Source organism: Hyperolius riggenbachi, chromosome 8, assembly GCF_040937935.1.
Source record: "Hyperolius riggenbachi isolate aHypRig1 chromosome 8, aHypRig1.pri, whole genome shotgun sequence".
In the NCBI taxonomy this organism is placed as follows: Eukaryota; Metazoa; Chordata; class Amphibia; order Anura; family Hyperoliidae; genus Hyperolius; species Hyperolius riggenbachi.
Window position 1 is genome coordinate 237262106 of NC_090653.1, and position 26711 is coordinate 237288816.

The following is a 26711-nucleotide window of genomic DNA, read 5'->3' on the forward strand; positions in this document are numbered from 1 at the left end:
GACTTTGTGGCGGGTTGGCAACCGATGGGCCACTTCTGGCGCGATGCGTTAAGTGGGCTAGGTCCCATTTCATTGTCGAAAGTCAAGCGTGGGTAAGAGGCTTGCGACTCCCACCCCGCAAACGATACACCAGCGGATCAACTCGCCCCCAATGACTGCCGATGGCATTGTTAAACGCCACTCCCCGTTTGTGGCAGGCGTTGACTCAAAAGCAGCTAAAGTCAAAAGCACAGCATGGCTGTCAGGCAACTGGCATTGTTTATAATGGAATCAAGATGTCAGCCTCCGTATTCCTCTTACTTTAGGTTCCCTTTAAATTTTCCTTTTGTTCCACAAGTTTTTTTTTTTTTTTTTTTTCTTCTTTTAGCATGTTTAAAGGCACAGATCTAAAAATACAATCTAATCACTTTGGGTTTTGAGAGGTCTCATTTTCCTTATGGTAAAGGAGGCCTCTACAGCTAAAAATCCTGTCTTGAAATTTTAACTTATTTCTGTGACTGGACATAAATTAAAGACCACCTCCAGCCAAAAAAAGGTCTAAATGTCAATACATATATGTTACATAGTTACATAGTTATTTTGGTTGAAAAAAGACATACGTCCATCGAGTTCAACCAGTATAAAGTACAACACCAGCCTGCTCCCTGAATTATCCCTGTTGATCCAGAGGAAGGCGAAAAAACCCTTACAAGGCATGGTCCAATTAGCCCCAAAAGGGAAAAATTCCTTCCCGACTCCAGATGGCAATCAGATAAAATCCCTGGATCAACATCATTAGGCATGATCTAGTAATTGTAGCCATGGATGTCTTTCAATGCAAGGAAAGCATCTAAGCCCCCTTTAAATGCAGGTATAGAGTTTGCCATAACGACTTCCTGAGGCAATGCATTCCACATTTTAATCACTCTAACTGTAAAGAACCCTTTCCTAAATAAATGGCTAAAACATTTTTCCTCCATGTGTAGATCATGTCCTCTAGTCCTTTGAGAAGGCCTAGGAACAAAAAGCTAATCTGCCAAGCTATTGTATTGCCCTCTGATGTATTTATACATGTTAAAGAGACACTGAAGCGAGAATAAATCTTATGTGTGCCCCTGCTAAACCGCCGCTATCCCGCGGCTAAACGGGGGTCCCTTACCTCCCAAATCCCCTCGTGGAGTCCCGGGGATCTCTTCCGCATAGAGGCAGGGCTAATGGCCGCAGCCCTGCCTCACGCGCGTCTGTCAGCGCGTATCTCTGCCTCTCCCCCGCCCCTCTCGGTCTTCCTTCGCTGAGAGGGGCGGGGGAGAGGCGGCGATGCGCCGCTGATAGACGGCGCTGAGAGGCAGGGCTGCAGCCGTTAGCCCTGCCTCAACAGCAGCAAAATCTACGACCGAGTTGGTCGTAGATTTTGCAGGGGTGGGTTTGGGGGTGAAGGGACCCCCGTTTAGCCGCGGGATAGCGGCGTTTTAGCAGGGGCACACATGCCCCTGCTGAATATAAGCACTGAAGCGAGATTTATTCTCGCTTCAGTGTCTCTTTAATTAGATCCCCTCTAAGGCATCTTTTCTCTAGACTGACTAAATCCAGTTTTTATCTAACCTTTCTTGGTAAGTGAGACCTTCCATCCCACGTATCAATTTTGTTGCTCGTCTCTAAAACTGCAATATCTTTTTTTGTAATGTGGTGCCCAGAACTGAATTTCATATTCCAGATGTGGCCTTACCAGAGAGTTAAACAGGGGCAATATTATGCTAGCTCGAGTTTTTATTTCCCTTTTAATGCATCCCAAAATTTTGTTAGCTTTAGCTGCAGCTGCTTGGCATTGAATACGATTATTTAACTTGTTGTCGATCAGTACTCCTAAGTCCTTCTCCAAGTTTGATGTCCCCAACTGTATCCCATTTATTTTGTATGGTGCTAGACCATTGGTACGACCAAAATGCATAACTTTACATTTTTCAACATTGAATTTCATCTGCCATGTATGTGCCCATATAGCCATCTTATCCAGATCCTGTTGCAATATGACACTATCTTCCTGAGAGTTGATGATTCTGCACAATTTTGTATCATCTGCAAAAATAGCAACATTGCTCACTACTGCAGCTACTATGTCATTAATAAATAAATTGAAGAGCACCGGACCCAGAACAGACCCCTGTGGTACCCCACTGCTAACAGTCTCCCATTTTGAGTATGATCCATTGACCACAACTCTTTGTTTTCTGTATATTAGCCAGTTACCTATCCATGCACACAGACTCTTCCCCAGTCCTTGCATCCTTAACTTTTGCACCAGACTTTTGTGGGGAACAGTGTCGAAGGCCTTTGCAAATTCCAAGTATATCACATCTACAGCATTCCCAATATCCATATTAGCATTCACTACCTCATAAAAGCTGAGCATGTTAGTCAAACAGGACCGGTCTTTAGTAAACCCATGTTGATGCTGAGAAATAAGATTATTTTCTACTATGAAGTCATGTATAGTATCTCTTAGTAACCCCTCAAATAGTTTGCATACAACTGATGTTAAGCTTAAAAGGTCTATAATTTCATATATGTAGTCTAGGCACATTGTACAGTTAGGCTGCTTTCACAGTAAGACGTTACAGGCGCATGTTAGTGCAGCCTGTAACGCAGCCCAACTCACAGTTATGAAAAATCAATGGGCTGTTCACAGTGCCCACATTGCGTTACTTTGTAACGCTGCGCGTTATTTAAAAGTGCAGCATGTTGTGCTTTCTACGTTAGACTGTTTGCACATGCTCAGTATTGTGTTTTTTTTTTTTTTTATTTTGAGGAGTGGAGAGTCCGCTATTGTTAAACACATGGCTAATATTCACTGCACTGCCGTGTAGTGATGGGAAGTTTGGCTCGATTCATTGAATCGATTCATTGAAAAGAGCCGGACTTCCCATCACTTCTGCTGTGTTTTCTTCCTGGAACGGCCGCTGATTGGCTGGCGGGACCACGTGATGCGGAGTGTTCCGATCACGTGGTCCCCGCAAGGTATGAGACAAAAAAGGCGCACCAACAGCCGCCCAACACGGCTCACTCTGGCGTCCACCTCCAACGCCAACAGGCGTTGCGTTAGGGGCACGTTATGCTAACATAGCGTCCTCTAAAACGCAACGTCCTGGTGGGAAAGAGGACTTAGCTGAACATAAAACGTTTACATCTGGTACATCCTATTGGGTAGAACAGACTCATATTTATATCTGTAAGTAGCACTTCCTTATTTTTCCTGAAGCTGAGGTGCATCACTGCAGAATGTTTGTTTAAACTGGACATACTTTTAGATTTCCATCCAATGTTCCTAAACGTTTGATTCCTACCTTATACTGTGCATCAATTTCCAGTGGATTTCAGCAGGGAATCTGTTGAAAAACTATCAAACGGCAGAGTTGTACTGTTTGATTCAGTGCAATGCTATGAGCCATCAATCTACCAATGTACGCTCCCCACCCCCGATCAACCTACATTTTCCATCCTGTCAAATTTATACTTTGGGTTGATTTTTTTTTTTGCACAAAAGCGATCAATCTGACATTTTGGGGAATCCATTCAAAGCAGTTGAATCGAATCTGCAGAGAATCGAATGGCAAAATCGATGAATGCATGGACATCTTTACTTTGTGTTTTGAAGCCAGTAATAATACCTGCAGTGTTCTCCCCAGGCTCTTTTATTCGGGTGTTCCACCCAGCTAGTTTTGGTGTGCACCCGGCTGTCATTGGGTCACCTCCTCCTCTGCTGTAAGCAGAGTTGTGCAGAGAAGCACTGTCCCTGCATTCTCTCATCTCGCCCCACCCGGCTACTTTTTCATGCCACCCGGCTGGAAAAAATTCTGGGGAGAACACTGTCTTGTTCTCTCAGGATGCTGTGGGAGGAGAATTCTGCATAGCTAAACAGCCTAGGCTTAGCATCAGTGGGAGGGCGGGGCTACATACAGCAAATGCATAGATATAGGAAGCATTTCTGATGCTGAAACAAAGAGGTAATGTAAAATTGGGTATTCTAAATAATTTACTACATACTGCTATACAGTATGTCACTATAGGGCCTCTTTAAAGTGTAACTGTCGGGCATAAAATCAAACAATACTTTTTATCTGGTAAACAAGTAATAAGGATGCTAATCAGGCAATCCAAAAGTTAAAATCGCTATTACTTTTCTTGTTGATAAATGATCATTCCCCAGTTTACATGACTCTTATTTGGTACACACAAAATTTGGTACACAAAAAGGAAGTTGCAGGGCATGCTGGGTTGTCCTTTTTTGCTTCTCTACTTTCCCCTCAGACTTAATGCAAACTAGTGCAGCCTGATTGGCTGAAGCCTCTTTCCCTCCTGGTTTCCCCTCCCACACCTCTGTTTCTCTCTGATTGGCCAATATTTCTCATGCTGAGACATGGAGGGCGGGCAATGCAAACACAATCAGGCAGGGGAGAATAAGGGAGGAAATGACATCAGGATTGGCTTCAAAATAGCCACAGTTGAAATGGGAAATGCTAAGGATTTTCTCTTATTTTACTGTGAAAAATCCCTAAAATCAAAACGTGTGTACACCAAACATAGAGGAGCTCCACAAAGGTATAAATCTAAGGTGTGCCTCGGCCTTCACCCCTGTGTCCACCGGGGTGCTTCGTATCAGTAAACAGCAACACAGCCGGCACCACCATAAGAGTAAACAGTAAACTCTTTTATTGCATCACCTCAATGGCTCCAACAATGACAAACATTGTTTCGGGCATAGCCCTTTCTCAAATTGCAATCGCCATATATGCGCCATACAACGTGGACAGTGCAATACATATGTTATGTAAGTAGAGCCAGTATTTATCTAGTTTACTTTATATATGTGTTGTTTTTTATGAGATAGTATGGCTGACAGCTCCTCTTTAATGTTGGGCCACTTTAGGCCTTTTTCACAGTGCGACATTAAAGTCGCACGTTAGAAAATGTTCCAACGCAGACTAACGCACAGCAATACAAAGTCTGTGCGACATTCACAGTGCACACGTTACATTGTGTGTAACGTGTAGCAATATTTAGCAATATTTAGAAAGTGCTGCATGCTGTGCGTTTAGCAATACATTTGCTGCGTTGTGTGTTGCACATGCTCAGTAATGTTTTCTTTGGTTTTTTTTTTAAATGTAACGCATGCGTCGTTTTCGTTCCATCACTGTGCGACGAAAACGGAGCACCAAACACAGGGCTAAATAATGTACTATAACGTCCAAGTTATAGTCTTTCAATGCGTTGCATTAGAGGCACGTTATGCAGCGTCCCACTGTTGTCCAACGTCCCACATCAAACGCAACGTCCCACTGTGAAAGAGGCCTTAATGTTTGTTCAGTCTGTAGATCCCAAATCATACAAGAAGGTTGACTTTTTTTTTTTTTATATAGATTTTCATTAAGATTTAATTTTTAATTTTTTTTTTATTAAAACTCATATCTCCTCTGATTAAGAAAGGCAAATAGTTTGTTGTGGCTATTACATGCCTTGCACACAGCATGGGTTATAAATATAACATTTGATTTATGTTGAAATATACTCGTGTGATTTCAGAGAAGCCTCTTTGTGTATAAATAATGAATTTTTAATGACATGCCTTTGAAATCTGGGCTCTGGATGCTGAAATACTTGCATCAGCTTGTTAATGTACAGCCGGCAGTGGGGTCTGTCTTTGGTCAACTAGAAAATAATGTGTGACAAAAAGCAGTTGGGAAGAGAGTGGAGTTCAGTGGAGATCCTGCGACCTCTTTCAGTGAGTGTGGCTGGCTGCTGTGTATCTCCATAGGAAGGAAATGTGTGATGTCTTCTGACCACAGCATGCATCTTCCATGTGCAAATAGGGAGGAACTTCTCTTGCTCCTTTTTTTTCCATTTTTTTTTTTTTTAATTTATTTATAGTGGAAGTTGCACTGCTCTGCACCATTGTTAGTTACATTTTTGCTGTTTGTTTGTATATTTCCTGAATACAGTGGTGACCGCATTATGAGGATTGTTTTGCTTTTAAGGGCCCGTTTCCACATGTGCGGTGCAAATTTGTTGCGGAAAACGTGAAAACTATTTTGTATGCGAATTTTAATGCGAATTTGCGTATTTTTCACATATTTTTGTAAGTATGCTAATTTAACCATGTCAGTGCCACTTGGGAGGAGACCGGCTGGGGTGCATCGGTCATCAGGAAATCGAATGCAGAACCAGTGTGCACTTGATCATGCCCTTGCGACCAAGAATTTACAGCATGGCCAAACGATTCCTTTGACTGATTTTGGTCTGTAAATCGATCGGGTGACCATTGTGGCCGTAAAATAGATGCTGAAAAAGTAATGTATGGTCAACCTAGCTGTCCCGCAGGGGAACTTGCAATCGAATTTCTACAATATTCCTAGCCTAAAGCTTGACCATTCATGTAACAATTTTTCTGTTCAATTTGATCAAATCTGCCACTTGGCATATTGGGCTGTAATGGATCCGGTGACAGATTTAGGTAAAATTGAGCTCTGGGAAAAATTAATGTAGGGCCCCTAAAGCTGGCCATACACTTGTAGATTTCCAACCGATGTTCCAAAATGATCAATTTCTTTCTGAAATAATTCGATTCAGAAGGAATCGATTCCAACCATACACTGCACATGAATTTCCAGTAGATTCCTGCAGGGAATCTATTTATAGTCGATCAAACTGCAGAGCTGCTCTGTTAGATGCAGTGCAAAGCTATACACCATCGATCTGCCAATGCTCTTGCCCCAATTGTTGTACATTTTCCATCTTGTCCGATCGATGCCTTTGATCGATTTTTAGTTAACATCATTTCAAAATTGAACTATCTGACATCTTGCGGAATCCATTCCCAGCAGATGAATCTGCAATGAATAGAATAAGAAAATCATTGAGTGTATGACCACTTTTACAGTTTTATACTGCACTGACAGTACGCTTAAGGTGGACCTGAACTCATAATTTCTTCTCTGCTCCAAAAGATATGCAACAACATAATAACCTTTAAAGAAAAACATTTCTTTGTTACAGCGATACAAATCCTGCAATAAATCTGCAGTGTGTATACTTCCTGCTTTCATGGAAGCAGGCATATTGTCAATATCCTGTGTTTTTAAATTAGCTTCTCTGCCGTGGCAGTCAGCTGACACAGCTGAGGGATCAAATTACAACTTGTGATTAGTCACATATGAGGGGACTTCGACAGGCTAAACTCTCTAAATACATACAGGGTGCATTTGTTTTCCTTATGTCCTGAGCAAGAGTTCAAGTCCACTTTAAGACTTTTTGGGGCCTTAAGGAGTCTGGGGTCCTGGGCAATTGCCCTGGAACTCGATAGACAGATAGGGGTGAGTGCACATCCCTGTCCAAGTCTGCATTCTAAACCCAAGTGATTTATTTGAGCCCTGCTGAAGGACAGTTAATGATGCATAGTTTTATGTACTCTGTACACTGAAGCCCAAGAGCAGTCAGACACTTGATGCTGTATATATGTGCAGCAATAAATGTGTTGTAATAATGTGCGATGCATTTGCCCTACGGGCTGTCCTGGTGGCACAGTTCAGAGAGCAGCCCTGCCTCATTGGCAACTGATTAGTCACCTGTAGGCCTCTTTTATGAGTTTTTTTTATATGGCTGCTGTAAATGAAATGGTTAGAAAGGATAGTAACCTGCGATATATTTATGGGTTATTAGTCCATTGTGTTATAGATAGCAGAAACTATGGCTCATATTTATGTCACCGAGCTGAAGTGTGACTTGGCCATTGTCTGGTTGCTGCGCTCCAGTCAGTGGCCCCGCCCCTGTGTGCCGCCACTCAGCGAGTATGAGGGGACATTCCCCTGGGCCACCTTTGTGTGCAGCATGTCTTGTCAGTCCCTCCCCCCACACCTGCAGAACGTGTCTGTCTGGGGACGACTCCTTCCAGGAGTGAATATACCTGCCCTCCTGTGATTAGCTGCAGCCTGTCTGATGGGCTCAGGGAATCATTCATGGGATCAAAACAAAGGCGCAGGGATGTCTGGCTGCGGCCTTCTTCAGCTCTGACTGGAAGGGAACCGCAGTTTCATATGTCTATTCACATTGTTTTATTTTTTTTTAAGTTTGTTTTGGTAAGTTTGAAAATAAAATTAATTTTTTAACAGAAAAATATAAAATAATACAATTTAATGTTTTCAGTTCCATCCGCTAGTTTGATTGACTTTTTTTTTTTGTAAGTTCGGGAAAGGCCTTATTTTACAACTATGTAGTAAAGATAATATATGGCCAACTTCCAGTTTCATAATATTTATTATTCTTGATGTATAAAGCGCCAACATTTTCTCTAGTGCTGTACAATGTAAGACACAAACATGGGGCACAAAATAATGCAGACCATGGTGTGCACCAATATACCAAATACAGAATTGGTAATTACAGTGACAAAAGTAACATGATGAATAAAATGTAAAACAAATTTCAAGACACAAAAGAGTGAGAGCCCTGCCCTTGCAAGCTCAGAATGGCCTTATTTCACTAAGCTTTATCGAACGTTTCATAATTTACCTCATGGGTAAATTCTAATTTTGAATTCACTAAGGTGTTATATATTTATCAAATGTTTTATCGATAAAACGTTCAATAAATCTATAACACCTTAGTGAATTCAAAATTAGATTTTACCCATGAGGTAAACTATCAAACGTTCGATAAAGTGTTTGATAAAGCTTAGTGAATTGAGGCCAATGTAAAGGAATAGGGTGGGAAACAAGAGATGGGGTAGTATACCATATGTATAGCTAGAGGCAGTGTGTTTTATGGCTCATACACACGGGTTACAACTGTCGCCGCAACCACGTGGCACGCGCGCTTTGCGGTGACAGGTCCCCCGTGTGTATAACGCGCGTGCCACGAACCGTCGCTAGTCAGAGCTGTCGCCAGGCGACTGACGTGGCCAATCACCGGCAACAGCTGTCGCTAGTCCGCCACGCGTACTGCGTGTGTATGTGGACTAGCGACAGCAACCCATAGACCATGGATGGAGCTTCCGGCGGGGGGGGAAGGAACCTTCGGCAACAGCTTCCGCCGCATCTCTGTCCCTCTGTGCGCCGTGTGTACGGCTGCTGCACAGAGGGACCTGGCGCCGAGCTGTCGCGCACACGTCCCCGGTGTGCTAGCGACAAGCTACAGCGGTACCCAGTGTGAACCCAGCATTAGGATATCTAGTAGGAGTGCAACTTGCCCTGAGGACAAAGGGGAATGACCTATGGTAGAGTGTTAGCATGTCAGAAAAAGTTAGTTTTGAAAGAGCATTTAAAGGGCAACCGAGGTGACGTGTGAAATAAGATAGACATGTGTATGTAGAGTGCCAAGCACACAAATAACTGTTGTTGTTGTTCTTTCTCTGTCTGAAAAAGTAAAAAAATCATGTGTGCAAGTAACAGGTTCTGACCGGGACTGGGTCGGACTGGATCAGACTTCATCACAACCCTCATTGATAAGTAATTACAGCCATAAAACACTTTCCTGTCAGTAAATGGCGTCTGAGAGAAGGAAAGAGATAAAAGGGTAAATAGTTCAGAGATTTGAGCTCTGGCATACTTCAATGAAGGTGTCATTGAGCACAGACATTGAAACAGTAAAAACGTAAAACCTAGATTTAAATATAAAATAAAATTGTGAGATAGCTAAAAAGTAATTTTTAGGAGGAGGGGAGATAATTATGTTTATCTCATCAGTTCGTTTTCACCTTGGATGTCCTTGAAAGATATCAAAGGTTGGGGAGTGATGGATGTGTTGTGGAAGGGCATTCCAGAGAAGGGGTGAAGCACAGGCGCATTCTTGTGTAGGTGAATGCAAGGAGGTGAATGCGAGGAATTCTAGAGGACAAAAGAACACCAAAAAAAAAATCTGGGCAGATACTAGTCTGATCCCTCAAAGATTTTACAGAGGACAATGTGCTGCTTAATTTTAAGGATCTTAAAGTAAACCTGAGGGGGATGGAAAGGGGAACAACAGACTTTGTACTTACCAGGCACCTCTTCCAGTCAGCGACCCCGTGGCTATTGTGCATGCACTGTTCTGGGCCACGCGGTGCCTCTGCTCTTGTGCAGTTATAAATCTGTACAAACTGCACATGCACAGAATACTCCCAGCCTTAGGCGTACGATCAAGGAGGCACACGGCCAGGACAGTGCATGTGCAGTAACCCTCAACTCAGCCAGTCGCAGACTTTAAAGGCACTAGAGCAGCACAATGGATGAGACCAGAAGAGCACAGAGGGTGCTAACAGACAAAAGGGGTCTGAAAGATGCCCTAGGTAAGTAAAAATTCCCACCCCCACCCTAATCTCAGGAACACTTCAAGAATTAGGGTGACCATACATGCAATGAATGCCACCCCGATTTTCAACTTTCAGCATGAAATCTATTGAAAATCTATAGAACTGCGGCGATGCACTGCTCAGTGCAGTGCAACACTATGGACCATTGATTGATCTACCACTGCTCCTACCCCGCCCCCAGTTGAGAGCAATTTTCCATCCTGACTGGTTGATAGATTTCTAGGAGATTGAGATTGAGATTCGATTAGTGTTAGAAGCTTAACGTCCTAACTGAAGACCAAAATTCTAACCTTTTTAAAGGACAACTGAGCTGACATGATGAGATAGACATGTGTATGTACAGTGCCTAGCACAAAAATAACTGTGCTGTGTTCCTTTTTTTTTATTTATCTGCCTGAAAGAGTTAAACATCAGGTATGCAAGTGACAGTTTCTGTCCAGGTCGGACTGGGTCAGACTATAACACAACTCTCACTGAAAACTAATTAATTAAAGCCATAAACTACTTTCCTGTAAGTATATGGCTTCTGAGAGTAGGACAAATATTTAAAAAAAAGGTCAATAATTCATAGAGTTAAGCTCTAGCATACCTTAGTGAAGGTGTCATTGAGCGGAGACAATGAAATGGTAAAAGCTTAAAAACTAGATTTAAATATAAAATAAAACTCTGGGATATCTAAAGTCATTTTTAAGAGGATAGATACAATTGTTTTTCTTATCAGTTTATTTTCACCTCAGATGTTCTTTTAAGGTTTTTTATGATACCCATATTCATTTACTAACAGTGCCACAAGACACGGCAGTAAAGGATTGCCCACACAGCACCAATATTAGATATTTGCTTTGAACTCGTGCTAATCTGGTTCAGAGGCTAATGAAGCTAATGAATAATTTACTAAAATCTGATTAATTAGTCAAAGCTGTTGGTTATTTAATCATTAGCTTCATAATGTGATTAGCTCCTGTTCTGTTTCGCCCTCCTCTGCTAATTCCGCTTCCTGTAGAATGGAACGCACTGTGAAGTCGACTAATGCTTCGCTGATGCCCGGTTGTAGCGAGAGTGTGAACTGAAATGATCATGAGCGATGTAGCTGGCGCAAATATGCTGTCTGTTCGCAGCTTCACTTCCCTCTGCATGTGAACTGCTCGGGCTAAGTTAAGGTGGTTGTACACTTGACGATTTTTTATTTATTTTTATTTTTTTGCGCATCGATATCCAGCTGCTTTGAATCAGCTGCTAAAAAAATCAATGCAGCAAATGATTCCTGATCAATTTGCGGCCAAAAATAAATGATTTGGTTGATCGTCACTGGTTGCAGCATTGCTTTCCTGTTACGTTCCTGCTGTCTCAGGGATGCAATGCCCACTCTGAACATGGTCTTAAGCAAGGAACATGCTGGCTGCGATTGTGCACGTTTGCAAACCGCGCACGATTCCACAGCCTATTGCAGTCAGTAACTTGGCTTGGGAAACGCTCGTGACCGTTCGTTCGCACAGCTTTCTGTTTTTCACGCTTTCGCAATTATAGTATAGGCTGTTGGAAATGGAAAATCGTAGAAAGTTCGCAGCAAAATGTTTGCGGAAAACTTGATCGCAAAAGCCGACTGAGACCTGGGAATCGCAGTGGAAAATGGGCCTGCAAGTGTGTTCCCTCCCTCAGTGGTAAGGTGGTGGTGGTTGTTAAGCGATCTTCCGTGCCAGATCGTTAAACAATACCATGGGGCAGCAGTACTCATGGTGGATTCTTGATCGAGATGGAGCAGAAATGACTGCTGTAGCCAAAGATCTAGCATGTGTATACGGTATAATGTAGTCTATGAAGTTTTCTGTCCCTCAACCTGTAGTTTTTTTTTTCTTTGGTATCATCCATTTGTTACTACCTAGGGAGAGGTTTGATTAGAAAAGTTTAGCTCTAATTAGTCCTCATAGGACAAGTATGCCAACTATGTTCCAGCCACTAAAGTTCATGCTGCCTAAGGTCAGGAGGGGGTTAATCTGTATAGATTGATACACAAACAACGCTTTCTTTCTAAGACCCTCTTTTGTTGGATTTCGTTCACTTGTGAATGTCATCTGAATAGTGAGAATTTTTCCATATATTATATAGCGGCTTCCTGTGCATTGATTTGCATTGATGCTCTGAGGATTTGCATATGAATGTTGTCGCTGGGCTCAGGCTGGCAATAGCGGAGGCCTCCGTGCTGGATTTGTCAATGTGTCTGCACTGCCACAGGGGCAACCAACAGAACCCGCGCCCAGCTCCTGAGGAGTAACGCTTTCTTTATGACTGTTGTCTCTGAAATCGCTCTTTTTGTTTTCTTTAACACATCAGGTTTATTCAATAATACAGGGAAATGCAACAAAGAATATTTACACTGTACATTACACAGTGACTCCTCATGCCAAGGCATGTATAATAATCGTTAAACCCGACATGGCAGAATAATGAAACAAAAAATGATTAAACTAATGTGTACATTAGGTACATGCAGTAACAACAATGCCTTCAGTCAGCTTAAAGGTGGCCATACACCTTTAAGGTTCCCTTTAAGATTTGCAGCAGATTCGACCATCAGAAAGATTTGTCAGATGCCTGTCAAATCAAATCTGACAGGAATCTATCTGATGTGTGCCACACACTAGGAACAGATTTCCAATAGATTTCAGAATGAAATCTATTAGAAATCTATTGGAAATCAATCTGAAGGGGCCCATACACTCAGCCGATTTCTGGCCAATTGATCAAAATCGATTGGCCGATTTTGATTTATTTCGATCGATTTCAATCAATCTGGCAGGCTGGAAAATCTAGGTCGCTCTATTGAGATTGCTTATCATTTTGCTTTGGCCCTAATGGAAATCTGATGGTATAAAAATGCCATCAGATTGATTTTCAATAGATTTCAAACTGAAATCTATTGGAAATCTGTTCCTAGTAAAAAATGTTCCTAAACGCATCAGATATATCAGAAATCTATCTGATGATCTATCTGCTGCTAATCTAACGAGTGTATGGCCACCTTAAATGCATTATTGGGCCATTAGATCCAATGCAACTCTATGGGCCATCGATCTGCTGCCAGCAGCTGATAGACCTAGATTTTCCATCCTGTCAGATAGATCAAATCAATTGAAATAGATCGAAATCGGCCTCCGATAGATTTGATAGAATCGTTTTGCAATCGATTCCATAGAATCGATATATCGATGGCTGAAATCGACCAGTGTATGGGCCCCTTAACTGAGAGGGATATGGATGTTTCCTTTTAAACAATACCAGCCTGACAGTCCTGCTGATCTCCTTGGCTGCAGTAGTGGCTGAATCCCACACCTGAAACAAGCATGCAGCTAATCCAGTCTGACTTCAGTTAGAGCACCTGATCTGCATGCTTGTTGAGGGGCTGTGGCTAAAAGTATTAGAGACACAGGATCAGCAGGAGAGTCCGGCAACTGGTATTATTTTAAAGAGAAAAATCCATATCCTTCTCAGTTTAGGTTCCTATTTTAAGATGACCATACATCACTTGAATCTGATCAGAGAAGGATCCAGTATTTTCCCCTGAGAATTTTCTTCCAGCCAGGTGTGGCAGGATGGGGAAATACAGGGCCAGTGCTTCCATAGGGGAAAACCGGGCAATTGCCCAGTGCCCCAGAGCTGGCTGATGCTGTGAAGCCTCATACCTCCGTACAGCTACCGATGTACACACAGCGTCAGGTTTGAAGAGGAGGAGTAGCGTGGTCTCGGCCACCACCACAAGAGATTCAATTTGGTGCGCAACTCTGCTTACAGCACAGCATAGGAGGGGGATAAGGAAGAGAGACAATGACAGCCGGGTGCTCACCAGAATTAGCACCCAGCTAAAGGGGCCTGAGGAGAACACTGGGATCTATTGCCTGCCCACACACTACACAGCAATTTCCAATAGATTTCAGCAGGAATTTATTTTTATTCTTATTTGGTTTGGGTTTACTTTAAATTTTACATATTTTTTTCATGATAGTGGTCCTTTAATAGCGTTTCCTAAATAACGCTGTAGCTCGGGGTCCCAAGTATGGAGAGTATTTCGAGATGGAGTCAACATTAGAGGCATCTTTTAACAAACTATCAACAACTACAAACTAAAAACATTTGTAAAGCGTATTTCTCTTGTAGGAATCAAAGCGCATAAGCATGGCTCAGACCAGTAATTGGTTGATTTGTGAAGTTTGGTGCAGGGGAAGAATTCTCCACAAATGCTAGGCTGAACAGGTGGCTTCTCAGCCTGGATTTGAATAACTTCAGGGATGGTGCTGCTTTACTAGGTGTGGTAGCAAATTCCAAAGGGTAGGGGCAGCATGACAGAAGGCTCTGGCTCCAAAGGTTTTGAGGTGCTTTCTGGGAGTGACCAAGTTTATGGATCCTGCTGATCTGACGCTGTGAGAGTTGTGGTGCAATGTTAGCAAGTCCTTCATGTATCCAGAGCCCAAATTGTGTAGGGTTTTGAATGTCGACAAGTCCAATCTTGAAGAGAAGTCTCCATTTTACAGGTAGCTTTAGCTTGCACTGAGAGCTATCCACGGTAATACCTGTATGTAGAAACAAGAACTTCACAATATTATTGAACACTAATAAGACCAGTGAGACTAGCTTTGGCTTTGTCACATGTACATCTATAAAACATTAAACTGTGTCTCCCTTCCATTCGTTGCTTTTATAACTGCTCCGTATAATGTGAAACCGGCCGAGTCACAAGCCTGGGAGGGTGTGGGCTGGTGCATGTTTCTTGTGACACGGGGCGAGCCTGATGCGATGTATCAGTTTAAATACTCTACGTTCTCATAAACTATCGAGAAACCAGAACAAGAGGTCATGGCTGCGATCTGGGGGATGGTGGACACTGTTACTAACTCTCATGTTCAGTGACAAGCTGAAACAAAATGTGCTGAACTGCAACATATCACCACGGTCACAAGCACAGATGTCAGGTAGAGAAATTTCCCAGTCTTCTTTGTGTAGCTGTGTCACAGTATAAAGCCATCCTGGTCAACTGGAGGAGCACCAAATGTGGGTCTCGTGGCATGGTCAAAGGCATTCATGTAATACAAGCTGTGGCTGGAAAGTGTAATGGTTAAGGGCTGACACAGGAGACCAGGGTTCGAATCTTTGCTCTTCCTGTTCAGTAAGCCAGCATCTATTCAGTAAGGGCCTGTTCAGACTATGCGCGTTCCTAGACGTTTTCAGGGAACACGTACGGGTACCAAAAACGCATAGAAACGGCTCCTAATGCTTTTGAATGGGCTAGTTCACATGTATGCGTATGAGACGCATACGTTTCTCATCCGCATTGCTGCACGCAGTTCTGTCCGTCCCGCATAGAAACGGACGCAATGAAAGTCTATGGACGCGTACCAAAAACGCGTACTATTGCGTTTTTAGCGTCAGTTTTCCTCTGCGGTTCCCATAATTCTTTTTTTCCCCCTGGGTCACATGTTTGTGCAAAACGCAATAGAATACACATTAGAACGCAAGAAAAACGCATGCGTTTTTCAACTTGCGTTTCTTTGATTTTAAACGCATTCTTCATACGCAGATAGTCTGAACAGGCCCTAAGGAGTCCTTGGGCAAGACTCCCTAACACTGCTACTGCAGCTCTGGGGCTTTGAGTCCACCAGGATTAATGTTCTGTACTGTCTTGTCTCACATTCTGTGTTGACCACCACCCGCCCTACTTTTTTGATGCAGCTATGCATTGCAGTCTCAAAAATTTTTGGGAAAAATAATTGGTACCCGCAAAAAGTTGACCTTAGACTATGGTAGAGGCATTGGACTATAACTATGGTAAGGATTAAGGGGCATACACACACATTCCTGTCACCTGCAGGAATCCGGACTTGGACCCTTGGCTGACAGCTCTGGGCTGAGTTCTGTACAAATGCATCCCTAACCTATATATATTCTGTTGCTATGGAGGGCGGAGAAAGGATAGTGGCGCGCAACTGGGCAGATTTGAAATGGAGGGGCAAGGAGGAGAACAGTGTACAGTCAGCCTAGATGATCTGGCTTTCCGGATCTCTCAGCTATGCATTGAAACCGCCATACATACGCTGGATTAACAGCAGAGGCGCCTTTGACCGGCCGGCTTGTCCAAGAACCCTCTAGCATATGCACAAGACTTTACATTGTAAAATTCTCTGAAAACTCTAAAGCACCATGACCAAGTCCTGCAGAAGATTACAGTGCTATATTAATACTGCCAAAAAATATGGTAAAGACACAAGTATGGCAGGGATATGGAAGCTGGCATATTTATTTCCTTTTAAACCATACCAGTGGCCTGGCTTTCCTGCTGACTTTTTAGACATCAGTAGTGTCTGAATCCCACACCTGTAACCAGCATGCGGCAAATGCAATCAAACTTAGCAGGAACTCCAGTGAAAATAATGTAAGAAAAAAGCTTAATTTTTACAATTATGTATAAATGATTTAGTCAATGTTTGCTCATTGTAAAATCTTTCCTCTCCCTGATTTACATTCTGACATTTATACTGCTGGCAGGTTATGTCAGTGGGAGGAGATGCTGCTTGCTTTTTTGGAAGTTGGAAGCAGCTGTTATTTCCCACAATGCAACAAGGCCCCCACAATGTGATGTCAGAACCATGGTCCTGACAACACACTGTGGGAGGGGTTTCCCCACAATATCAGCCATACAGAGCCCCCTGATGATCCGTTTGTGAAAAGGAATAGAATTCTCTTGGGAAAAGGGAGTATCCAGTACTGATTTGGATGAAGTTCAATTTAAGTCAAACCTGTGATCTGCATACCTGTTCAGGGTCTATGGATAAAAGTAATAAGGCCTGTACTCACTACACAATTTTTCTGACGACCGGCAATTTTTTTTTCTTGAGCGATCTTGCAACATGGATAAAGGCACGATGTTTAGTGACACATGGCGATAATGACGGTCATGGCAGATCAGATCTTTAAGATCCCCAACGACTCCGCACAAAGTACCGTGATCGTTTGACTTCGTGTGACCTCGCATGTACCCGCTGGTCTGGAGGATGGATCGTAGAACGCTCGTCGTCAAGGGACGTCGCTTGGGCCATCTTCCTCCGTAGCGTGGTAAGTATATTCCGCTTTACTGTCAGTAGATCAGCATGGCTGCCAGGCAACTGGTATTGTTTCAAAGGAAATAAATATGGCAGCCTCCATACCTTTCTCTTCAGTTGTCATTTAATCCAGTGTGTGTATACATAGCATTAGTTTGTTTTTCTCACAGTTTTTACGGCAAACTGCTCTGTGGACTCTTATTTGGTTGGGTGCAAAATTTGCAACATCTGATTTAATTTAGGGTGCAGCCATGTCACTCCTTTTGCAAAATCTCTTGTTAAGCAATATGAAAAAAACCAGCAGCAAAGCCACCTGCCTGTTTTTTTCAGCTGCAAGGGAGAAAGATGTGCCAGTCCTGTGTGACTCAGCCTGCAAGCTTTCATTCCATCTCCCAGTCACTGCTGCAAATCACAGCCATTTTTCTTGGTTTCAGGTGGAGCACCACCTATTGACGACAAATCGTAGATATAAAATAGTCACAGATATTTATTTACCTGAATAAAACATCAAAATCAAAGAGATTTTAAAAATGAATTTGAAATATAATACTCACCTGAAGACCTGGATCCTAGCAACATCACTCGGCGACGAGAGTTCTCCGAGCAGACGGGTACATGCGACGGCACATGACAGGCAAAAGCAGGAAGTCAAGCTACCGCTGTACTTTGCGGGGAGTTGTCGGGGATCTTAAAGAGAACTTGAACTGAAAATTAAAAGTCAAAATAACCATACACAGGTCATACTTGCCTCCAGTGTAGTCTACTCATCGATCTCTTTCTCCTCTCCTGCATCCTGTTATTCCACTGTGATCAATGGAATTCTCTGTCCTCCATTTTGAAAGTGGCCACCATAACAGCTTCCTGGTCGGCACACTGTTAAACTGTAATATCGCCCACTTGAGCCATAGGGAAGAATGGACATTATCTTGCACATTCAGTTGTAGCAGACAGCAGCTGATATATAACTGACAGAAACTGGTGTATTTGTTCTGACAAAATATTGTCAGAATTGGATGTGATCACTGTAAGAAGAAAATGGTGAGCTTCTGAGAGGAACTGACAGTGAGGTAAGTATGTAATATTCATTTGAAGTTACCTCATGTGTTTATTTAAAATAATTTTACTCAGTTTAGGTTCCCTATAAAGATCCACACCGCTGTGGCGCTCATTATCACCGCACGTTGCCAAATTATCGCAATCGCACGTCTGTACCCACGTTGCGAGATTGTGGAAAAGATGCTTGTTGCTCAAAAATCGCCGTCGTAGAATTTGCGTAGTGGGTACAGCCTTTACTGCTGAACCGAATAAATTAATATTACCCAAACTTCCGTTAACTCCCCCATGCCTCCATAAAGAGCCCTGATTTCCATGCGTTCTGTTTAGTTTTATAATAGATCAACTTTCCTTGGGTGCCAGTGACCTTCAGTTTCTCAGGGTTTCCGCAGCCACTCCCATGGCCTGGCAGTGAAGGGGTTAGCTCATCCCTCCTTGCTCTGCTCTGAGCTGGTGATTACAAGGATTAGCCTGCAAAGCCCTGTCTCTAATATGACTGTTTGCTTTACACAATCATTTCATGCAGACCCCCACCCCAGCTCTCCACAGACAGATTCCTGCTGTGTACTGGAGTGTCAGTGACCCCCCCCCCCCCCCAAATCTTCTGATGTCTGCAGAGGAAGGTACCAAACTGAGTGTGGATGAAGCCAGAACAGTGGCCTAGACAATAGGAGGGGAGAGCGGGCCTATCCCTGGGGCCTGCCCCGAGCTGCTCAGGGACTCGCATGAATAATGCTGCAGGTTTAAACTTTCCTGGAGTGCAGTGACCCATGACAGCTAAATATGATCTACAAACAGCAGCAGCAGCTCTGTAGACAAAGGAGGAGGGAAATGGGAAAAAGAAGGTACTACAACAGTGCAGAGTACCAACAGCCCAATATCAGCCACATCTGTTTTTATGTATTGGAATTATGCATAAAAGGTGGTTTTGCTAATTAAAAAGAGGGATACCAATTCATATCTGCTTAGCAATCTGCAACTGCCTGCCCCTGCCCTCCCCCATCAGTCTAAAGCAGGGGTGTCCAACTGAAATACAAAGTGGGCCGAAATTCAACACTGGGGCCAAGTTGCTGGCCAACATCAATGTCTAGTGGCCAACTACCTCTCTTATAAAGTTCCCTGGTGTTTAATGCCCCCCCCCACCCCCGGTCTCTACCCTATACAGTTCCTAATGCGCCCCGCCCCCCCCCCCCCCCCCAACAGTTATATGGTGTTTAGTGGCACTCCCTTCCTCCCCTATACAGTTCCCTGGTGTCTTAATGCCTCCTCCATCCCCTATACAGTTCCCTGGCTGCTAGTGGTTCTCCACCCATATACAGTTCCCTGGTGTTTAGTGTGAGGAGTGAGCCCAGCCTGCAAGTTTGTACAGTGCTTTGTAGGGTAAACAGTTATCCAACATGATCATGGAAGGACACTTTCGGCAGCAGGAAGCTGTAGTCTGTATGAGGCTGAAAAGACAGGTACACTTGAAAGAGAGTACCATCGCTGATAGTATTCTTGTTCGTAGATCATGGACACCCTTTAGCGGTCGTCTTTAATGAGTCATTATTAAGATGTCCCAATTATGGTTAGAGGGAAGAATCCTTTTTGTTCCAGAGAGACCTTATCAGAGATCTCCGAAACAAAGAGGGGCTTTCAAAGGCTGTGCTGGCACTGAGCTCCGAGGCGTGAGGGTGGGTGGGGGAGGTCAGGGTCTTTGCCAAGATGGAAAGCTGCTTCTGTGTGGGAAAGACAGTCCATCGCCTTCTAACTTGTAATTGCTTCTCTGCATCCACCACATAAAACCTTGGTCCAGGAACAGAAGATCTTCAAGTGATAATGAGGATGTCTCTGTTCTGTGTGTGGACAGGATATTTTAAATAGAGGCTGAGCCAGCTGATCGATACTCACCAATCAAAATACTAGTCAAAAAGTAAAGTCCGTCTTTTGCATTTTCCACTATAGGCCCAATGTCAGACATAGGAAACCGTTGTTGTCACTAGAGGTGATGTTGCCAGAAAAAAAATTGCCTCTGGCCCCCTACTCCACCGCTGCACCATGTAATTTAAGTATTAGATGGGCACATTTGGGCTTGCTACTAGGGGCACCATTGCCGGGTCTAGTCTGGGATGACGTCACCATATGTCGGGGTTGTCCAAAGTTTTTGGACCAAGGACCATATCACCGGTCTTGAGATAACTAGGGGTCGAACTAGCAAAAGGAAACACATCTTTTTCTGATTGCCCCTATTATAGCTTTGTCAAATAAAACCTTTCCACAGGAAATAAACCATGTGTGCAGTCAGTATGTCCCCTTCAGTGTGCCGTGGTGGCTGCTAGTAAGTGGCTGCTGCTAGCATAGTGGCATCTGCTAATGAGTGGCTGCCATTGCTGATGTACTGGCGGCTGCTAATGAGTGGCTACTGCTGGCATAGTGGCTACTGCTGGCATAGCGGCTATTGCTGGCATAAGTGGCTAACCTTCTCTCAGGCCCATGTCTCTGTTCTTCCTCCCCCTCCACTGGGACTGGACTTCTGTGGCCATTTTCCATAGTCCTACAGTAATTGCTATAGGACTACAGAAAAAAGGCTGACATTTTCTAGTATATTCTGAGTATACACTAAGACAGCCATTTTTTGTAGTTCTATACCAATTCCTATGTAACTACAGTAGAGCAGAGGGGTAGGCAGAGCAGTGACACAGGTTGGCCCTAAACCTGAGGTGATCATTACCACCAGTAAAGCACTAATGCAGTGACTGGAGCAATCCATTGTTGAAGAGCCCTAATGTGGCCTCAACATCTGCATCTCCTCTTGGGACACCACTCCCTGGAGGATTACGTGACATCCTCACTATGGCCTACAGGTAGTTAATTGTCCCAGTGCTCCCTCCCCCGCCTTTACCTGTGGCCTGCCGTGGTTGCAGAATCAGGTCACCTGCCCTCATACACTAATTTTCCACACTGCTGCAGTTCTAGTGTAGATAAATCTTTGTTTTGGTCAGGATTAGTGTGTGTCAGCATGATAAATGCTTTCATCATCACCTGCTGCCTGGATCTGCCGTGTGGGAAAACTTCCCTTGTGACCCGGTCTGGGCAGCCTGGCAGAGAAGTGGGTGCAGTATGTACTCGAGCTGCCAGTCACTGCCTCCCACTTGTCTGAATTGCTGGCTCTGTACCAAGCTGCGCGCTTGTGGCCGACGAGAAACAAACAAACAAATAAACCAAAAACTTTATTTATAAAGAGAAACATGGAGCAGAAACAAAATAAAATAAACATACCTGCCTACCTGGAGTATATAAGTGTGTATGTGTGTGTATAATATGTGTGTGTGTGTGTGTGTGTGTATATAATATAGATATAGATATATCTGTTGTGCTCCTATATCTGTAAAATGGAGATGTAGTGGTATTTTTGCATGTTTGTCATATCTTGTTTTTTCCTGTAGGAATTGCTGAAAAATTAAATCTATCCCCACTTCCTGTATTGGGATAACAGAAATAATTTCTATGACCTTAAAGAAAGCGTATGTATATTATGTGTGTATGTGTGCATATTTATTTGGACTTTAAATTTCCAGTTCATGTTTACTTCAAAGGAACCATCAGGGGAAAAAAAAAAGAGCTTTACTTGCCGGCGCTTCCTCCAGCCCCTGGCAGCCAACATGTCCTTTACCACAGCCTCTGTGTCCCCTCTGTTTCAGATGCGACCTCGCCAGGTCGCCAGGTAAGCGCTGCTGTCAATCATGCTCATGTGCTCTGGAGCATTCTGCGCAGTAGTTCTGTGCCTGCGCGGAACGCTCCAGACACCATGAGCATGATTGACAGCGGCGCAGGTGCAGTAGATGCCGACATGGAGAGGTCAGCATCTGAAACAGAGGGGGCAACGAGGCTGCGGTGAGGGGCATGTCGGCTGCCAGTGGCTGGAGGAAGCCCCGAGTAAGTAAAGCTCTTTTTTTTATTTCCCTGATGCTTCCTTTAAAGCAAACCTGAACTGGAAATTAAAAGTCCAAATAAACATACACACGTCACGCTTTCCTGCGTGTAGTCTACTCCTCAATCTCTTTCTCCTCTCCTGTGTCCTGTTTGTCCACTGTGATCAATGAAATTCTCCATCCTCCATTTTAAAAATATTGATGGCCCTCATAACAGCTTCCTGGTCAGCACACTGTATACTGTAATATCACCCATTTGAACCATAGTTGAAACAAAGACATTACCTTGCACATCAGTTGTCCTTTCAGCTATAACGGACAGCAACCGATTTATAACTGACAGCAACTGATGTGTTTCAGTTCTGACAAAATCTTGTCAGAACTGGAAGGAATCCTTGTTAGAAGAAAATGGTGAGTTTCTGAGAGGAACTGACGGCGAGGTATGTCTGTAATATTCATTTGCAGGTATGTCGTGTTTATTTTAAATAATTTTACTCAGTTCAGATTCACTTTAATCTTGTCACTGTTGTGATGATCTGTAAGCTTAAAGGACCACTATCGCGAAAATCGTAAAATTTAAAGTACATGTAAACGTATACAAATAAGAAGTATAAGATGTAAATTTTTCCTGGAGTAAAATGAGACAAATGACTGTTCTCCTATGTTGCTGTCACTTACAGTAGGTAGTAGTAATCTGACAGAGCCGACGGGTTTTGGTCTAGCCCATCTTCTGAAGGGAGGCTCTCAGAGTTTTATTTATTTTCAAAAGCAGCATCATCGGTGTTCTCCCCAGAATTTTTTTCCAGCCGGGTTGTATGAAAAAGTAGCCGGGTGACATGAAAAAATAGCCGGATGGGGTGAGATGAGAGAATGCAGGGTTGGCACTTCTCTGCTTGATGCAGAGGAGGAGATGAGCAGATAACAGCCGGGTGGTCACCAAAAATAGCCGGGTGGAGCACCCGCCTAAAAGAGCCTGGGGAGAACACTGATCCTTGTATAAATCCTTTTCAGGGAGTGTCTTTATAAAGAATAAAGGCCATGCTGAGAATCCCCTAGGGAGAGATGGATTAGCCCAAAACCTGTCAGTAATGTCATATTTCTACTACCTACTGTAAGTGACAGCAACATAGGAGAAAAGTCATTTATGGCTCATTTTACTCTGCAAGAAATGTACTTCTTATTTGTATGTGTTTACATTTATTTTACATTTTACATTTTTTTCCCGATAGTGGTCCTTTAATTGCGGTTCAGAGGGGTGTTAGCTGCCAACATCCACTGCTAGAGATTGTGGGAAATGTAGTCCTGTGTCCCAACAAGCAGTTAGTGTAGGAAGCAATATGAACCCCTCCCATCAAGCAGGACCAGAATAGTGCAGTGGGATTAAAATGATGTCAACTAGCTATTCAAAACTATTTTAATGCAACTTCTAACAGCATTTTTTTTTTTAAATGTCCTTAAAGTGAACTTGAAGTGAGAGGGATAGGAAGGCTGACATATTTATTTAAACAATGCACATTGCCTGGCTTGTCCTCATCTGCCCACTGACCCTAAATAAGCTTGCAAATCAGGTGCTCAAGTAGTCTGGCGAGATTTGCCACATGCTTGTTTCAGGCATATAATTCAGACATTACTTATGGAAGAAAGATCAGCGGGACTGCCAGGCAACTGATATTTTTTAAACGGACACAAATATGACAGCCTCCATGTGCTTCTCACCTTAGATTCCCTTTAAAGGACAGGTCCGAGGAAATGCTAGTGCAACAGTCTCCAGTGCGGATAAGGGCTTGTTCACACTGCAAAAGCTTTTCTAAATGCTTTGTGATTTTAAAAGCTCCTGCTAATGTTATCCTATGTATGTGTTCTCACCAGAGCGATGTGATTTTGTAAAAATCCCCCATAGCATTGCATTAGCAAGAGCTTTTCAAAATCACTAGCGCTTCAAAAGCACTTGTAGTGTGAACAACCCCTTACAACTTCCGGGTAATGTGAAACACAGTTTCTTAAAGGGAACCAGAGACAAAGCACCCTTATGTATTTTAGCATATATATCAATGGGAACATTAGAGAAAACACCTACCCTGCTCTCTGTTTCATTATTTATTTACTGTTCAGATTGCTTCTGATCACCCCTGATAAAATCCCTGACTGAGCATTCAGTCTGGCTTTGTTCTGGAATCTTTATAGCGAAGTCTGTCTTCTGTGCTGGCTTTTCAAGCTCAAGCCTGCCCCCTTGTGGCTCTGCTCAGGAATCATTATAGCTGAGTCATTATAGCAACGCCAGACTGAATGCTCAGTCAGGGATTTTATCTGGGCTGATTAGAAGCAATCTGAACAGTAAATAATGAAACAGAGAGCAGGGTAGGTGTTTTCTCTAATATTCCCACTGATATATATGGTAAAATAAATGAGGATGCTTCGTCTCTGGTTCACTTTAACCATTTCAGTAACTTAAGTAGTCCTTTATTTGTCCCCAGTAGTTCGTGGTGTGGCTAGTCTGTTGGAGCAGGATAGAAAGTTTCACTTTTTAAGCCTTTTTCATTTTTTGATATTGCCAGTTCTTCTTATCAGTTTGTTTTTGAGTTGTGGGAAGATATTTGAGTGCCCAGAGAAAACCCACACAAAAATACAGGGAGAACATGTCCTGACTAGGGATGATCAATGAGATGCAAATTCATCAGAGTTTATGCAAATATATGCAGCTTGAAAATGGACCAATCAATTTTAAACCTGGGTTTAAATGGATTGGTCTATTTCCAAACTGCAAACATTTGCATACAAATTGACTACATTTGCATCAACTCAGAAGAATTTGCATCTCATTGATCATCCCGAGTCCTGACCCATACCATGAGACCTGACGTTGTACCGCAGGCACAGATCAAAGTATGCCATCTTACAAAGATATATAACGCAGTTATATCTTTATTCCAAAGTAGGAAGCTAAAATCCATGGTAAAAATACATTTCAGAGCTGGTGCACACCAAGAGCGGTTCTGGCTGGGTGTTTTTAAAAACACTTGTGCTTTGAAAAGCCTTTGGCTAATGTATTTCAATGAGATGGTGCACACCAGAGCGATTCGTTTTTTTCCACAAACGCAGGTCCTGCAGCATTTTTGCTGATTTCGGAGGCGATTCAGCTTCAATGTTAAGTATAGGAAAGTGGAAAAGCGCTAGATCAGATTAATTTTCCAAGCGTTTTTGTTGCAGAAGCTGTTCATTTACAGCTCTACTGTAACAAAATCTAAAAAACGCTACACAAAAAAAGCTCCAAAAAACGCTGGGCATGTTTAGAAAATCGCTAGGCACATGCCTAGAATTACCTTAAAAATCACTTCAAAAAGCGCTAAGCGTTTGCTTTTACGCTAGCGCTTTGTGGTGTGCACTGGGCCTGAATCAGGGCCGTGGAGTCGGAGTAATTTTTGGGTACCTGGTGTCTGAGGTTTCATAAACGGGAGATTTTTGTACCCACTTCATAGCCTTGCAAGGCCTGTGGAGTCTGAGCAATTTTGGTTACCTGGAGTTGGAGGTTTCATAAACTGAGGAGTTGGATGATTTTTGTACCGACTCTAAGGCCCTTTTAATTAGCATTTCCTTTTAACTTGCAACAATGAACAGTCCCTATGAATGTAGTGGCCTCTCCCCACGCAATTTCCAGATGTAGAAAATGGCTTTTGTGAATAGGCGCCAAAACTGAGTTCGAGTTGGTTTTCTAACCAAACTAGTTAATGAGCTGTAAAAACATACACATGACCTATAGACATGTATTTAGCATAACAATAATTATCCTTTAATTCTGACAGACTGCCCTGGACAGCGATTCTCTCATGTCGATGGGCAGCCTTAATTCAGTAGATCACTGATGCTTTGATGAAACCTCCTCAGAAAGAAGTGATCAGGTGGTGGGTACTAAGTAGTGGAGACACAGCGATTGATCAGGTGGCTCAGACACATTAAAAGGTCCTCTAATTGAAGGCAGCAAGTTACTGGTGGTAGTTGTGGTTGGGGGAGATGATGTCACAGGCTTCTGTCATCGCCTGTCCCCAGGGGATGTGTGCGTGTGAGCTACAGTAGCTGCCTCCCCGGGACAGAGGGACCTTGTTAGGAGCTGGAAGTGCAGCCTCTGACACTGGGAATAATTCATCATTCTTATGCAGATTGCTTCTGCCGGCTCTTCATACTGGAATTTGGCCTAATGCCTCTCTCATCAGTGGTCTGTGTTGGGGGGGTTCTGTGAGGATGCTGGTATAGAAGGAGTTACAGAGCTGGGATTGCACAGCAGAGCTCTGTGTAGGGATGTCACCAGTATTCCCCATGTGGCAGATGTCAGTGTAACTCCAAGAGGAG

The 26711-nt window shown here is 43.2% G+C and overlaps 1 protein-coding gene across 3 annotated transcripts in view; it reads left to right on the plus strand.

Moving 5' to 3' along the window:
- Positions 1–26711, plus strand: part of PLXNB3 (plexin B3) — a 177495-nt gene that overhangs the window by 27774 nt on the left and 123010 nt on the right. The gene's annotated exons all lie outside the window — the stretch shown is intronic.